General features: G+C 40.8%; 1 protein-coding gene across 5 annotated transcripts in view; it reads left to right on the forward strand.

Annotated features, from left to right (window-relative positions):
• MAML3 (mastermind like transcriptional coactivator 3) overlaps positions 1-16,797 on the forward strand; it is a 459,812-nt gene that overhangs the window by 144,287 nt on the left and 298,728 nt on the right. The window contains exon 1 of one of the 5 annotated variants that reach the window (XM_061384149.1): positions 1-16,797. This exon is cut by the window's right edge and continues 48,027 nt beyond it. The exons of the other annotated variants lie outside the window; for them this stretch is intronic. The gene's annotated coding sequence lies outside the window, so the exon portion shown is untranslated. 5 annotated transcript variants of the gene reach the window in all.

Genomic DNA, 16,797 nt, shown 5'->3' on the forward strand with positions numbered 1-16,797 from the left:
GGTGGGATGAATTAGAAGATTGGGATTGACATATATATGCTACTATGAATTAAATAGATAAGTAATGAGAACCTACTGGATAGCACAGAGAACTCTATTCAGTGCTCTGTGGGTGACCTACATTGGAAGGAAATCTAAAAAAGAGGGGATATATGTATCCATATAACTGATTCACTGTGCCATACAGCAGAAACTAACGCAACAATGTAAGACTTCTATACGCCGAAAAAAATTAGTTAAAGATAAACAAGACAAAACACAAAAAGAGAAACAAGATTGTTTCCTTCATTTAGAAATTTATCACTGCTATAAAAATATTGAAGTGTACTTTTGTTTGACTTATTTATCATATATCGTAAGGAGATATGTGGAATTCACTCACTTTCCACTTTAGTACTTTTGTATGAAGACTTTTGATTTTTTTATGGTGTCTTATACATTATTGATGCTTTTGAACTATGGTGTTGGAGAAGACTCTTGAGAGTCCCTTTGACTGCAAGGAGATCCAACCAGTCCATCTAAAGGAGATCAGCCCTGGGTGTTCTTTGGAAGGAATGATGCTAAAGCTGAAACTCCAGTACTTTGGCCACCTCATGCGAAGAGTTGACTCATTGGAAAAGACTCTGATGCTGGGACGGATTGCGGGCAGGAGGAGAAGGGGACAACAGAGGATGAGATGGCTGGATGTCATCACCGACTCGATGGATGTGAGTCTGAGTGAACTCCGGGAGATGGTGATGGACAGGGAGGCCTGGCGTGCTGCGATTCATGGGGTCGCAGAGTCGGACACGACTGAGCGACTGAACTGAACTGATAGATTTTTTTGGTTTGCATTCAGTACATATATCAGCAGCATTGACTGCATGGGAGAAAGGGAAAGCTAGAGGTTTTAAATTAGAATCAGGATTAGTTCTTAAATTAAAATTTTACTTGAACTTGAGATATCTATACCCTAGAACTTGTCTGTAGACATCCTCTTAAATTTGGTAGGAAGTTAGCTGACTCTAACTCTGATCTGCATTTCTGTTTTGATTTTTCAAATTAAAGTTTTAAGATGATTGTAGATTCACATGTAGCTGTAAGACATGATACAGAGGGATCCCATGTATTCTTAGCCCTGTATTATAATATCATAACCAAAATATTGACATCGATACAGTCAAGAGAAGGAACATTTCCATCACCATCAGAACCCCTCATATCTTTTTATAGCCACACCTTTTTTAATACTGGCAAGCATTAGTCTATTCTCCATTTCTATAATATTGTCATTTCAAGAGTGTTATATAATTGAACTTACATACTCTGTAACCTTGTAGCCTTTGGGGACTGGCTATTTTCACTCAGCTTAAATCTCTGAGGATTTGTCAAATTTGTATGTATCCATCAATAATTCATTCCTTTTTATTGCTAAGTAGTATTCCATGCTAAGGATAGACCACATAATTTTAACCACTTATTTTTTGAAGGGCATTTAAGTTCTTTCCACACTGTGAATAAAGCTACTGTGAACAGCCATGCACAGGTTTTTCTGTGGTCATAATTTTCATTTCTCTGGGATAAATGGCAAGATTACAATTGCTTGACGGTATGATAGTCACATGTTTAGTTTTTTTTTTTTAAAGAAACTGCCAAACTGTTTTCCATGGCAGCTGTATTGCTTTACCATTCCACTGGCAATGTGTGAATGATCTATATTCCCTGTATCTTTGTTAGCTGTGTTTTGAGAATTCCTAACTGCTGTGTTTTGAGAGGGGTTTTCCAGGTGGCATAGTAGTAAAGAATCTGCCTGCCAATGCAGGAGACACAGGAGATGCTTGTTCAATCCCTGGGTCTTGAACATCCCCTGGAGTAGGAAATGGCAGCCCGTTCCAGTATTCTTGCCTGGAAAGTCCCATGGACACAGGAGCCTGGCGGCCACAGTCATAGGCTCACAGAGAGTTAGACACAACGGAGTATATGTTTTGAGAATTCTTTACATATTTTAGATAAAATTCTTTTGTCAAATAGGTGGTTTGCAGTTATTTTCTCCCGGCCTATAATTTGTCTTTTTTCCCCTCTCTTTTAAGAGTCTTTCACAAAGCAGAAGCTTTTAGTTTGGTGAAGTCTAGCTTATTAATTTTTCTTTTACTTATTCTGCTTCTGGTATGAAGTTTACAAATATTTTGCCTAGCTCTAGATCTCAAAGATTTTTCTCTTTCCTGAAAGAAAGAAAAATCTTTTTTCTAAGATTTACTTTGACATTTTATATATAAGTCTGTGACTCATTTTGAGTTAATTTTTATATAAGGTGTGAGGTTTGGGTCAAAGTTCTTTTTTATCCCTTACCTATGCAAGTTCAGTTGCTCCAGCCCATTTGTTGAAAAAGTTATCCTTCCTACATGAAATTGTTTTGAACCTTTGTGAAAAATCATTTGAACATATTTATGGTATGTATCACTGCAGATGGTGACTGCAGCCATGAAATTAAAAGATGCTTACTCCTTGGAAGGAAAGTTATGAGATGGCTGGATGGCATCACTGACTCAATGGACGTGAGTTTGAGTGAACTCTGGTTGTTGGTGATGGACAGGGAGGCCTGGCGTGCTGCGATTCATGGGGTTGCAAAGAGTCGGACACGACTGAGCGACTGAACTGACTGACTGACTGACTGACTGATGTTGTGTAGATGTATTTTGGATACATCTATTCCATTGAACGGAGAAGGCAATGGCACCCCACTCCAGTACTCTTGCCTGGAAAATCCCATGGACGGAGGAGCCTGGTAGGCTGCAGTCCATGCTAAGGGTCGGACACGACTGAGCGACTTCACTTTCACTGTTCACTTTCATGCATTGGAGAAGGAAATGGCAACCCACTCCAATGTTCTTGCCTGGAGAATCCCAGGGACGGGGGAGCCTGGTGGGCTGCCATCTATGGGGTCGCACAGAGTCGGACACGACTGAAGTGACTTAGCAGCAGCAGCAGTTTCGTTGAAATACTGTTTATTTCTCTACTACTACTGCGGTCTTGATTCCTGTCAAGTCTTGGCATTAGGTAATTGATTCCTTTCATGTCATTCTTCTTTTAAAAAATAATTTTGGCTGTTTTGGTTTCTTTATATTTTTATACAAAGTTTGGGATGTTCTTGTCTTTAAAAAAAGAACTTGCTGAGATTTTGATAGAAATTGTATTAAACTTTTATATCAATTTGAGGAAATTGACATTTTTATTGAAAACTATGTTGAATATTTCAGTCCATGAATTCAGCAAGTGTCTCCATTTTATTTAGAACTTCATTGATTTCATTTATCAGTATTTTTAGTTTTCAGCATATAAGTCCTTACATGTTTTGTTAGCTTACGTCTTTTTTCAGTGATCGTAAATGGCATTGTAGTTTTAATTATGGTGCCCACATTATTTGCTGGTGTATAAACATATAACTGTATTTTGAATGTTAATCTGGTATCTGGCTACCTTGCTGGTCTTACTTAAAGTTGGAGGAACTTTTTTGTAGCTTCCTTACTGTTTTCTACGTAGACAGTCATGTCCTCTGCAAATAGAAACAGATCCTTTCTCGTCTCTATATCTGCTATTTCCTCTTCCTGTCTTATAGCCCTGGCCAACACTTCTAATACTGTACTTTATTGAATAGCAGTGGTGAGAGCAGACATTCTTAATTTGTTCCTGATTTTAGAGAGAAAGTATTCAGTCTTTCAGCATTTAGGATATAATATTTGATAGATGCTCTTTATTAACTTGAAGAAGTTTCCCTCTGTTCCTGAAAATTAAGAATTTTCAAGAGTAAAGAGGTTTGAATATTAAAAATCTTATGTAGATTATTATTGTTTAGCTTAAGATACACTTATGGAGTTTATCTTCTTGGTATATATACCTTTAAGACTTATGCAAAACCAGACAACCCAGAGAGGCAGATTTTTTTAATTGCCATTTCATAAGCTATTTAAAATTTCATTTCTTTTTGCTTTTTGTATTTGACTTTGATTCCTTTCTCTTTCTGTTTTTTTTAACACATCAATAGATGATACATTTACAACATAATTGACTAATAGAAGCCTTTTAATTTACACTTTAATATATATTTATAATGAACATATAAAATATTTTTTTTAAGTATCCTAAAATTAATTTCAGTTGAGAGTCAAATTAATCTTTATTTGATTTGTGCTTGCCTTGTTTTCACTCAAAGTTTTGTTGAGAATATGCAGTTTTACTTTATCCTATAACATTAAATATCGCCAGACCTACTCATGAAAAGGTCTATTTCTTCAAGGCAGGCTATGAACATAGAACAAGTATATCTTCAAATTATGAAAAACTGCAATACAAAATGTTTAACTTGTATAAATTATATTCCATTGCAACCTACTGAGTCACTCAACAACATAAAAATTTTTCCCTTACATATTCTTCTATATTGTCATATAGACTCTAAGCACCGCGAGGGATATTGTCATTTCTTTCCTGTTTATCTCATACAGTGAGGCACTCGTTTGTATTTCTTGAATGACTGAATAATTTCTAATGGCTGTGATTCACCATTGTTTATTTAAGCTGTTCCTCTATGTTGGACATTTAGGCTGTTCCCAATTTGGGTGAAAATGATAAATATAAAACTAAATCTTTGTACTCCCTCCTGCTTTGATGAGCCATCTCATTTCAAATTAAGTTAGATCTGCATTAGACTTTTGGACATCCATCCAAAGTCTGGTCATTTTGATGACTCCACTCTCTGGTTGGTTGGATACTCATGTCAAGCTGCTTAACAGATGAGGATATGGCATTACTTCATTGTTCTACAGTTGGGAAGTCGGAACAGTGTTGAACTGTGAGTTCTTGAACTGAGAAAGAGGTTGGCCTGGAAAGATTAAAAACCTGTGGCTAAAAGACTGATTGAGCAGAAGATGATGGAAAGGTGGTTCCAAGTTGTGTAGCTTCTGTGGTGCTGGTCCTGTAGAGATTGGCTTTGCCTATACAAACAAAGGAAGCCCCCTCATATGCTGGAAAGTTAAAGATGTCGTGGAGTATACACATCATTCCTCTCAGAAGAGGCAAGGAGCCCTAACACTATTTGCTGACATACATTTATTGACGACGCCTGATGGTCAAGAAGGGGTCTCTTTGGGGGACTGTAGAGAGGTACAGAGATACCAAAAATATGATGCTTGCCGTCAAGTAACTTAAACTGGGGAGGTCAGACTGAAGTTCTGTGATAAGAGCGCAGCCTCCAGAATTAGGTAATCTAATTTAAACCATGCCCATTCCTGGGTATATGACTGTGAGAAAGTTATCTAAGTTCAACAAACCTCAGTTTACTCATGTGTAAAATAGAATAAAGATACCATTCAAGGTTATTTTGAAAAATAAATAGAAAAAATGCATATAAGAGTCTTGGAACAGGACTTAGCATGAAGTGGGTATAAATTTTTTCTCAATTGGAACAGAAGACAATACAGCGTTGTGTCAGAGATAATATAGAATTTCAGACAACAGAAGGATTGCTTATGGCTAGATTAAAAGGGCTTCCCTGGTAACTCAGTTGGTAAAGAATCTGCCTGCAATGTAGGAGACCCCAGTTTGATTCCTGGGTTGGGAAGATCCCCTGGAGAAGGGATAGGCTACCCACTCAAGTTTTCTCAGGCTTCCTTGGTGACTCAGATGGTAAAGAATCCGCCTGCAATACAGGAGACCTGGGTTCGATCCCTGGGTTAGGAAGATCCCCTGGAAAAGCGAACAGCTACCCACTCCTGTATTCTGGCCTGGAGAATTCCATGGACAGAGGAGCCTGCTGGGCTACAGTCCATGGGGTCTCAAAGAGTCGGGAATGACTGAGCGAGTTTCATTGTCACTGTCAGTGAGATTAAGGAAGATGCCACAGAAAATGTAGAATCTTAAAAGACAGTTGGAATTGCAGGTGGCTGAGAAAAAATGTAAGGGAGGTGCTCCAGATAAAGAGATGACATGAGCCCAGGAAAGAGGAAGAATGGTACGGTGTGTCTGTGCCCAGGTGAAAGGGTGGAGATAAACTGAACTATGCGGGTGTCCCTGGCAAGCTAAGCATCTGGCTCCTGAATATTTGTTGAACATTTCCTAGTGGGATAGTAAGGGGGAAATGATTTTCTATTAATAAGATTAGTATACCTTTCTCCAGGGCTTCTCCTGTGGCTCAGCAGTAAAGACTCCACCTGCAAGGCAGGAGACATGAGTTTGATCCCTGGCTGGGGAAAATCCCCTGGAGGAAGGCATGGCAAGCCACTCCAGTTTCTTGCCTGGAGAGCCCCATGGACAGAGGAGCTTGGTGGGCTACAGTCCATAGGGTCACAAAAAGTCAGACACAACTGAAGTGACGTAGCACACATGCATACCTTTCTCCTTGTTTCTTTATGTTCAAAAGAAGATGTCTATTACATGCTCTGAATGCAACATGATATTGTAACTTACTTGGACTTGCATTGCATACTACAGTCTTCTTTAATCACTCACAACTGGATACGGTTGGTTGTCCTCACCACAGACAAAGGTAATCTTGGAGGATACAGTCACGTGGTTTCTTTGCACGGGACATTTTTTCCTTTGATGTTAGTTGGTCTGGTTTACATTTCACTAGTGAGTAAGGAATTTGAGGGTAGAAACCTGAGTTAACTGGCTCTGTATTTCTCATTTATTAGTAATGTTTCGGTGCCCCCTATGGGATCTCATTAGGTGTCCGCATCATTGGAGAATGAAGATGAAGGATGGAAATAGAACCCAGAGCTGGAAAGATAGACTAGAGCCAGATTCTCAGGAAACTTGACTCACTGGTTTAAAAGGTAGGGATTTTATTTGTTAATCCAAGAGGTCTCTTGGAAGACTGCTAAACAAGTGCCCACATGGAATATAGGAACATTTTTTTTTTGGTGGTGAAGGGTGTCGGTGACTGAAGGTGGAAAGCTCCCTTGGTGGTAACTTCAGAAATGTAGGTCTGAGGTCATAAATGCTGCCTTTGGATGGCAGGACAGCATCTGGAAGGAAACTGAGAGCTGGGGCAGGATGGAAGAAGAGCGGATGGGCTGGATGGCTGATGACAGAGAGGAGGCTGGGGGAGGGAGTGAGCGGGGACAGTGGAGACCTTAAGTCACATCGACCTTCCAGGCATGTCTGTCACCACAGCCTATAACACTCACAATTTATGTCCTCTGGCAAATACAGAGTGATAGATTGTCGTACATCAGGGGGACTGAAGCTTAGATTTCAGAAGCAAAACTCGTCTTTGAATCTAAACAGCATCCCTTTTATCTCCTTTTCCTCATTGAATTAGCTCCAAAGTAAAAGTTTTTTGGTTGCCAAACTTGCAAAAATTCTGTTTCTCAAAACTTTCCATTTTAAGGTTCCTTTCTCACGAGAAAATTTGTCTGATGGAAGAGGTATTACATAATAAGTAAGTGAAAACCCCTATAGACCTTTTTTTGCGGTTTATATTACTTCTCTAATATATGTAAAATTAATTTAGACTTACTAATTCAGAAACTTTTATAATTCAGACAAGTAGAAATTTTCCTTGTGATTCTCCATGAAAAAGGTTTTCTTCCCTTTCCCCTTATTTTTCAGAGATAGAATGTTTAAGATGGGTTGAATAAGAGAATAAATTGTTTCTAGCACTTTGGGAAAATGATTAAGAGCTAATAAAAGCATCTCTTCTCTACATATAGAAACTTGCCAAGCTACAGATGGACAGAGAAGTTAGAAGTATATAGCCAAACATTAAGCACTAAGAAAAATCATTAGGACTCTCAGTGTACATGACCCAAAAAGGGGGAAAAAAAAACACCCCTCTTTGGAGTATAACTAAATGAATGGCCTTTCTCTACTTTTCAAAATCATCAAAGTATAATATGTAGGGCCTGTATGCCTCATATATTGTTGTTTGGCTCATTACTTCATTAGTTTCCCTTATTTCAAATTAGAAATAGCTTCATGTTTTTTATTGTGTGGTTCTAGTGGTAAAGAACCTGCCTGCCAATGCAGGAGACGTAAGATATGAGGGTTCTATCCCTGGGATGGGAAGATCCTCTGGAGAAGGAAATGGCAGCCCACTCCAGTATTCTTGCCTGAGAATCCCAGGGACAGAGGAGCCTAGTAGGCTATGGTCCATAGAGTCGCAAACAGAGAGAACTGAAGCGACTTAGCACGCACACAGGCCCTGTTCAAAATATTTTGACATTTACTTCCTTTTGATTGATCCTAAAGGATTTTTCTAACATGAGTCGATCTTAATGAAACTGCTGTGGATATGTGAATATACTCAACAAAATGCATTCAAGGAGGTACCTTAAGGACTTACTACCCTTGGCAATAGTTATGCTTTATTGATTTAGTTCTAGTTAGTTATGGGCTTGAAAACAAATAGCATTTCTTTGAATGAAAAATTCCTAATTCTAATTTTTGAATGGTGCAGACTTATCTTCCCCCTACAAAGAGAATAAATTAAAGAGCAAATATGACTTTACTAGCAAATAAGTATATATTTACATATTCAGTTTGAATGAATGCTAACATTTAGAAAACACTTCTGCCATATGGCACAAACATAGATGTGTGTGTGTATATATACAGGTGTACTTATCAGTGGTACAAATTTCCAATCACCCCAGTCAAAACATCTGATTTAAATTTGTTCCTCATGCTGAATGCCATATATGCAGTTTGGAATCAAGTGAAATGAGCCTTTTTAAGAAAGGTCTAGGAGAAGGCAATGGCAGCCCACTCCAGTACTCTTGCCTGGAAAATCCCATGGATGGAGGAGCCTGGTAGGCTGCAATCCATGGGGTCGCTAAGAGTCAGACACAACTGAGCGACTTCACTTTCACTTTTCACTTTCATGCATTGAAGGAGGAAATGGCAACCCACTCCAGTGTTCTTGCCTGGAGAATCCCAGGGACGGCGGGGCCTGGTGGGCTGCCGTATATGGGGTTGCACAGAGTCGGACACGACTGAAGCGACTTAGCAGCAGAAGCAGCAGCAGCAGCAGCAGAACTAACTTCTAAACAGGGCCCTAGTATTTGTAGCTAACATGAATGCTTTTTTTTTTTTTTTTAAGTGGGGCATGGTGAAAAATAAAGGATGAAGTTTTTCTGATGCTTCTTCACTTTAGTTAGCATATTCTGTGCCATTTTCATGCATGGGAGGGTAAAGCTACCTTTTTCGCTGGGAAACAAAATTTTTAGAATGTGGAGGAAGCCAACGAAAGCAGTGCCTATTTCCACACCATCTTAGTTGAAAGCAATTTGTCTAAATAGCCAGAAGTTCATTCACTGTCTATAGCATCCAGCCATCCGCTCAACAAATGGTAAGCCCAGCCTTAGGATGTTTAAATAATAGTATTATGCTAATAAGGCTTCCCTTATGGCTCAGCTGGTAAAGAATCTGCCTGCAATGCGGGAGACCTGATTTCAGTCCCTGGGTTAGGAAGATCCCCTTGAGAAGGGAAAGGCTACCCACTCCAGTATTCTGGCCTGGAGAATTCCATGGACCGTATAGTCCATGGGGTCGCAAAGAGACGTACATTTTGTCTCAAATGAGTTTAGCTTCAAGTGATAAAATTCCTTGATTTTAGACCTTCCTTTGTTACTCAGGACATTTTTGTTGAGTGAAATAAATAACCAACTCTTGGGCCTGGATTACTGAGATTGGTTTCTTTGATTTAAGAACTTTTTAGTAAAGTGATATTTCAGATATATTATTATTATACATGTTGGAGGAGGAAATGGCAATCTACTGCAGTAATCTTGCCTGGGAAATCCCATGCAAGGAGCCTGGTGGGCTACAGTCCATGGGGTCCCAAAGAGTCGGACACGACTGAGTGACTGAGCATGCGCACACACACAGCACGCATAATACGTTACTGTTGAGTGAGAGAATTCACTCATGTAAAGACATTAAACATTGATCAGCATAGTTGATTGAGGACAGAACACCTTATAGGAAAAGATGTCTTGCTAACCAGAATAAGAGACCTAGGAATTTGCTGGGGGAACACATTCTATTTTGGCTTCACTGGTGGCTCAGACGGTAAAGAATTCTCCTGCAATGCAGGAGAACCAGGTTCAATCCCGAGGTGGGGAGATGCTCTAGAGAAGAGAATGTCAACCCACACCAGTATTCTTGGCTGAAGAAGTCCATGGGAAGAGGAGTCTGGCAGGTTACAGTTTATGGGATCACAAAGAGTTGGACACCACTGAGCGATTAATGCACACACACACACACACACATTATCTAAGCTGAACTGTGGCACAGACTAGGAAAGTCGGTCGGGATTGGCAACATTTGTGATGAGACGGCTGTGGGAAATCTTACTCTAAAAAAGTGAGACAGTCTGGCAACTGTGGGCTTGTTGATTCCTGACTTTGACCCCGCTCTGTGTCTTCTGGCAATTCCCAGTCGGTAAACCCAAATTCTAGGGACTGAGACGCTCATCACATGTTAACAACAAACACAGGCTCATGTTCTAGCCCAATATTCGCTGTTGTTGGACTTGAGCAGATAGATGCCTACAGATGTACGGTGGTGTTACACAGACTGTGTTTTGGGTATCAGTCAGGATGTTATACTAAGAACTCAAATTCACAGGAGGAACTACCATCGAGTCAAGGTTTGGAAGGCATTACAATTTTAAGGAAAACTGAATGTTTTAGATGTTCAGAGAACTCCAGCTTAAGCCAAATAAATATACAAATTATAATTTATGAGCAGTTTCAGTGTCCCCTTCTGTCAAATCCACTGGTAAGGAGCCTGTGGCATGGAGAAGCATACAGTGGGTCTATATCCCTGTGAAGAGGGGGCACAGTTTGGGGCAGACAGGAAAATCTGTTCTGTAGCCAGATCAGTTGTAAATCAGGTTAATGAATGTGTGTGTGTGCATATGTGTGCGTGTGTGTGTGTGTGTGTGTGTGTGTAAAGGTTGTTTACAGATATGGATCCATCTCTTTTTTCCATTCTCATAAATTTTATTTGCTTATTAGAGTAAGACACGTTGAGATTATCTGGAAGATGAACTACGTATATTCAGTATCTGAAAATCAATATAAAGGCAGGCTTTTAACTTGTGAGAAAAAAAAATAAGATTTGTCATTTGCCTTTTCATCTCTTGTCTGCCCAAAGTTTCTCTTTGGAGTTCCTTTAGGCTCCATGGCCATAAGGGAATAATAGGTGGTAAACTATTTCTAATAAACCTCCTTTATTTGAGAAAATATTTGGTCAGAAAATGTTTAGTCCTCACCATGTGATATGATTTTAAAAGGTCAGGAACCTGTAAACACCATGTGAAAACATTTAAAAAAATATTCTAACTCTAGAGTAAATATCACAAATATTAATCCTAGACATTGGAATCTCTTTTCTCAGCAGTCCAAATTGACTTAACAACACCCAACAATGCCATTTCTTACTGATGAAAAATTCTCTTTGATAGTAGGGCCAAATGAATGACTGTGAGTTTTTGAATTAATGTGGCCGAAAGGACCATGTCCCTAAAGAGGCAGGCTTTGCGGAGATGTTAGTCAAAGAGCAGAGAAGCAGTGTTGGTTGGTGGGTGGAAGCCAGTGGCTTCTCTAGGGTGGGATGGGAAAGGCGGAGGGTCAAGAATTGGAATCTGGTAAGACTAGTATTCAGAGAAGGCAATGGCACCCACTCCAGTACTTTTGCCTAGAAAATCCCATGGAAGGAGGAGCCTGGTAGGCTGCAGTCCATGGGGTCAATAGAGTGGACACGACTGAGCAACTTCACTTTCACTTTTCACTTTAATGCAATGGAGAAGGAAATGGCAACCCACTCCAGTGTTCTTGCCTGGAGAATCCCAGGGACGGGAAGCCTGGTGGGCTGCCATCTATGGGGTTGCACATAGTCGGACACGACTAAAGTGACACAGCAGCAAGACTAGTATTTCCCCCCAACTTTCTCAGTTAGCTATTGATGGAAGAGAGTGATCAGCCTGGTCTTCCAAGGCTTTTCTGGGCCAGTGACTTTGGAATACAACCCATACATAATCTTCTGTTCCAAAGATTTTAAATGGATTGAAAACGGTTGAGAAGGCAATAGTAATTGATACAGGAACACCTTTTCAATTGTTATTTATTTTTCTTCTTTCTTTCTAGATCGCCCAGGCTTCCTTGCCCTGCCCCCAAATGTAATAGAATTCATAAACATTTCCTATCCTCCTTTGCTTCCTTTTCTGTATCTTTATTTTAGCTACTAGGAATTGGCATTAGGACGCATCTGAGGAAGTGGAAGCTGATTATGATTTCTAAGAAGACCCACCCAGTTTTCTCTGGAGATTTTCTTTGGCCCTTTAAGTGAGTGTAGACAATTTTCCTCAAGTTGATGGCAGATTTGTAGCTTCTGTGAAGTCTTTTCACCCTTCATTACATATCTTTTTTTTCTAATCTTTTTAAAATCTTACTTTTCTAGTAGAGATTAGTTTTCTCTTCCGTGGAAGCTTCTGAGCTAGGCTATTTAAACGAAATGTAGCTGAAAGATAGCTTTGTGTTTTCTTTGTGTAACATTTGGCCCCAGCAGTATACAGGGCAACGTCCTATGTTATAGGATGCGTGGAATTCAGAGATTCCTTTTGAAAACTATTACCCACCTCTATCTCATTACACCACCACCACTGTGAAGCTCTTTTGTTTCTCATGTGTAACCAAGTTTATGTTCCTGTGTATACAGTACCTACCTCGGGGGTTGTTGGGAGTCTCAAAGGAGTTAATAATACATGCAAGTACTTAGAACAGTGTCTGACATAGGGTAAGATATATTCAATATTTGCTATTAGTATAACTACCTGTTTTACTGTTTTAATTTGATAGAAGAATATAGAATATCAATTTCAATCCATCGCCACCTGTGGTTGGATGCAAAGTTGGCCCAGAAATTGTTCACTCGTGAGAGGTCAACAGAACAACTTCGGCTGAATGAGAAAACATGCCAGCCACCTTTTTCTCCATTTTAATCAGGGGTTTTGAAATGTTTCCTAACTTGTTCACTCTAAAACCAGTTGAGGAGGGGAGGGCTAAAGGTCTCTCTCTGCTTCCATTCTCTTTCTCCCTCTCTCCCTTATTAGAATTAAGGACAGGAGAGGAGAATCTTTGTTCTGTTGATGCCTCATTTGTTCTGACAAAGAAGAGTCAGCTTATTTTATCAAGCCCACTTAAATTTGGAAAACCCGTACCTAGCACATGATCTCAAGTGGCAGCCTCTAAGCAACAGATGAGTATACAACCCCTGAAATTCAAGGTCAGGCGATTAAATAAGGACTGTTCGCCCACCTGGTGCTTTAAGACTGACCTGTGTTTCCCACAAGATATCTTGAGGTTGAATTATGTCACAGCAGTAACATCTTTAGCACCGTAAGGTGAGATGATTTTAGAGAGATCAGGCTTCATCAGATGAGTGACAAGACTAACTCCCTCTGGCAGTGTATAAAAACAATTAAACATTAAATGGATTTTACAGAAGTGTTTGACTCACATGTGCATATTAAAACATTTTTTTCCAAGATCTGTGAAATACGAACCTGTCTTCCTATGAATGTTTATAGCGCTCATTACCAAAATTCATCTCCAGGACGTATGTTTTTCTGTTTTCTCCTTCTAATCTCCTTTCAGGAGAGTGGAGGGTGGGTGTGAGTCTATTTTCCCAGCTAGATCTGCATTCTTCCAGTTAGAAGAGATGTTTCCTCTTAATTTGTTGTTTGATGGTATTGAAATATTTTTTCCCAATCTGTTGTTATTTAAAAGAGCAAACCCTATTCCTGTCATCATGTACTACCTGGGGTATTATTTAGTAAGTGCTTTGTTTGTAAACAGATAGTGGTTTTTAAAAGATCGAGCTGTGCAGTGATCATCTTTTAAGCATCCTAGACTATAGGAGCTGCAGTTGTTGGATTTCCTCTCCTCCAAGTTTTCGTTTTAGATCTCAGTTCTGCATTGATTTTTTTTTTCCTAATGTTTTCTAGGTTATGGAAGATTTTACACATATTACTTGTGAAATCCCCAATTCTTTTTCTGTCAAGGATGACTAGGGCTCTGGAGTGAATTAACCTGTTCTAGATCTTTCTGGGGAAAGAGGAGAGTTGAAATTTGAAAAACTGGACTCCTCTGCATTGTCTACAGCTGAACAGGACAAAGGGCGCTGATAGCATCAGATTCATTTCCTGGCATTAACAGCCCCGGTCTCCCAAACCCCATTCCACTTAGGACCCCAATTTTTCTACCCGTGGTTTTCAAACCAGCACAGATGTGAACTACTTTGTTGAACTTCTTTTTCCCCCCTTAATTATTTATTTCACGAGCAATTCTCAACCCTTCCAGAAACCCAAATTGTTGTTTGTTCTTTGGATAGTTGAAAATACAGCTGTGTCTGGGGAATGTGGGGATGAAGAGGTGTTATTTCTTATCTTAAAAAAAAAAAGCAGACGTAATTAAAACAGTAAAAATCCTTTCAGCCAGGAAATGACTGTATGAGGCTCTCTGCAGTGGAGCAGCTGCTAGGAGCCGGTCAGCTGGCACCAAGCTAGCTTGGATTTCGGATCTGGGGAGCCCCTTCCCTGGCAGCCCCAGCCCACTCTGCGTTTGCTCTGAGCCGTCATTGTCTCCCTTCCGGCGCCTGGGGTTCTTTGTCTGCGGTGTCACACACTCCACTCCGTAGCCAGCCTCTCTCAGCCTCTGTTCATCCCATTTTCTTTCTTTCTTTTCCCACTACTCCCTACCCTCCCACCCTCCCTGTCCTCTACTGGTTTTATGCTTCAAGTGATTGGAGAAGATTTTAGTGAAGTAGATGCTCTAAAGATCCAGCTTCTAATGAGCTTCCAAGAAGTGAAGACATAAGATATGATGCCTTTAAAATGGACAGTGTGCCGTGTGGAGTTGAGAGTTACATGTTCTTGGATGTAATAGTTTCTAGTGAAAAATACAGGGGGCGGGAGGAGGAGGGAGGGAGCTGAATGAGAGGGTAGGGCTTGTCCTTAAGTAGCATAACAATAGTAAGTAAAGGGCATTGCTGCTAATACACCTCACCCAGTATTCTAGGGGTATGGAGAGACCTGCCAGTATGCCCTGGCTTCTGGGCCATTGTTAATAAGGAACGAAATGTGACAACAAATGCCTTTTGAATTTAAATGGCCAGGTACATGTTCAGAATGGCTTCTGAAGGAAACACATGCCTCCCCATTCTGGCTAGTGTAAGGCATTCATAATGGCTTGGTGGGGCTTGACTCTAAAGAGCTCATTTACAGTCTCTCTCTTCCCTTCTGCCTGTTACCTGTAGCTAACAATGCTTTTTAAGTGATGCTTTTGCTTGTGCTGAGGAGAACAGGGATGGGAGAAAGACGGAGTTGACAAGGCTCTTAAAGCCATTTGTAATTGACAAAAAAACTTGCCTTGCAGGAACTTCAAGCACTCCACATATAGAAATCTTATACCTGGGACACACTTAATTCAAAGAGTCAGATCCTGATGGTTAGAGACACAGAAACTGAGCTTAGAGGATGCTGCAGGTCGGTTCCTAGGACACAGAGCCTGTATGGGACCACACCAGGGCTTGAATCTGGTGCACTTTCAAGATTTTCAGGGGCACAGGCTCATGTTTTGGTCCTCTTTGAAGGATGTCACTGGGAAAATGTCATTATCCCCAGACACAGAAAGAGCATTTCCTGGTGGTAACCCTCCATGCCAAAGCCAGTGCGATCAGACCCTGTGTTTCTCTCTACCTTCCTGAGCTGTCTGAAATTAACCATATTGTCCTTACAAGCATCAGGCCCTTGACTCCGGCCATCTCAGAGCTATTGTTTCTGCCTCTCTTCCCTGCAGTGCCCCCTGACGTATTCTTTACCGCTCAACACCAGTTAGCGTCTTTTCTCTTTATACCCAACGTGTGTCCTGTATTTTTCTTACACTTGGTGTTTCCCTCTCAGTATATTTGGAATTCTGTCCAAGAGCTCCTCCTGAAATTTTCTCTTAGGTAACCCAGGCCTGCCCCAGGAAGCAATGCTAGTATCATTTCCAAATGGGCCCCAGCCTAGCACAGCAGGGTCAACACAGGACAGTCTCAGGGGCTGGAGATCAAGTCCTGGCTGGCAGCAGTTCAGGAACGTGTGTTAACTCCCTGTGGACTCCCCTGCAAAGGTCCCTCCAGCTCTAGAATTCTAAATCCTCTTATACTGGGTTGGCCAAAAATTCGTTTGGGCTTTTCCCTAACATATTACAGAAAAACCCAAACAAACTGTTTGGCCAACCCAATACATTTACAGAGAGGGATTTTGAGAAAGAATTGGTCAACTGAAGCATCAACCCAGTCAAACTGTGTTATTAAAAGCTCAGGCTTCTGGAGCCCAGATCTTTAGTCCCAGGTTGGAGCTGAGTGCCTTGTCCCAGCACTGCTCTCCTGCTGCCTCCGTGGGCACGTCTCCACCTGGCTCTGCCAGCTCTCACTAGAGGGACCGGTGCTGCTGGTGAAGGACAAGGACAAGGGATGCTGTGTAATTGGAAAAGAATTCTCATGCAAAAAAGCTCCTTTTCTGCCAAGATGGTTTGGGTATATCTCGTAAACAAATCACGGAGAAGGCGATGGCACCCCGCTCCAGTACTCTTGCCTAGAAAATCCCATGGATGGAGGGGCCTGGTGGGCTGCAGTCCATGGGGTCGCTAGGAGTTAGACACGACTGAGCGACTTCACTTTCACTTTTCACTTTCATGCATTGGAGAAGGAAATGACAACCCACTCCAACCCACTCCAGTGTTCTTGCCTGGAGAATCCCAGGGACGGGGG

Source organism: Bos javanicus, chromosome 17 (genome assembly GCF_032452875.1).
Source record: "Bos javanicus breed banteng chromosome 17, ARS-OSU_banteng_1.0, whole genome shotgun sequence".
Classification (NCBI taxonomy): Eukaryota; Metazoa; Chordata; class Mammalia; order Artiodactyla; family Bovidae; genus Bos; species Bos javanicus.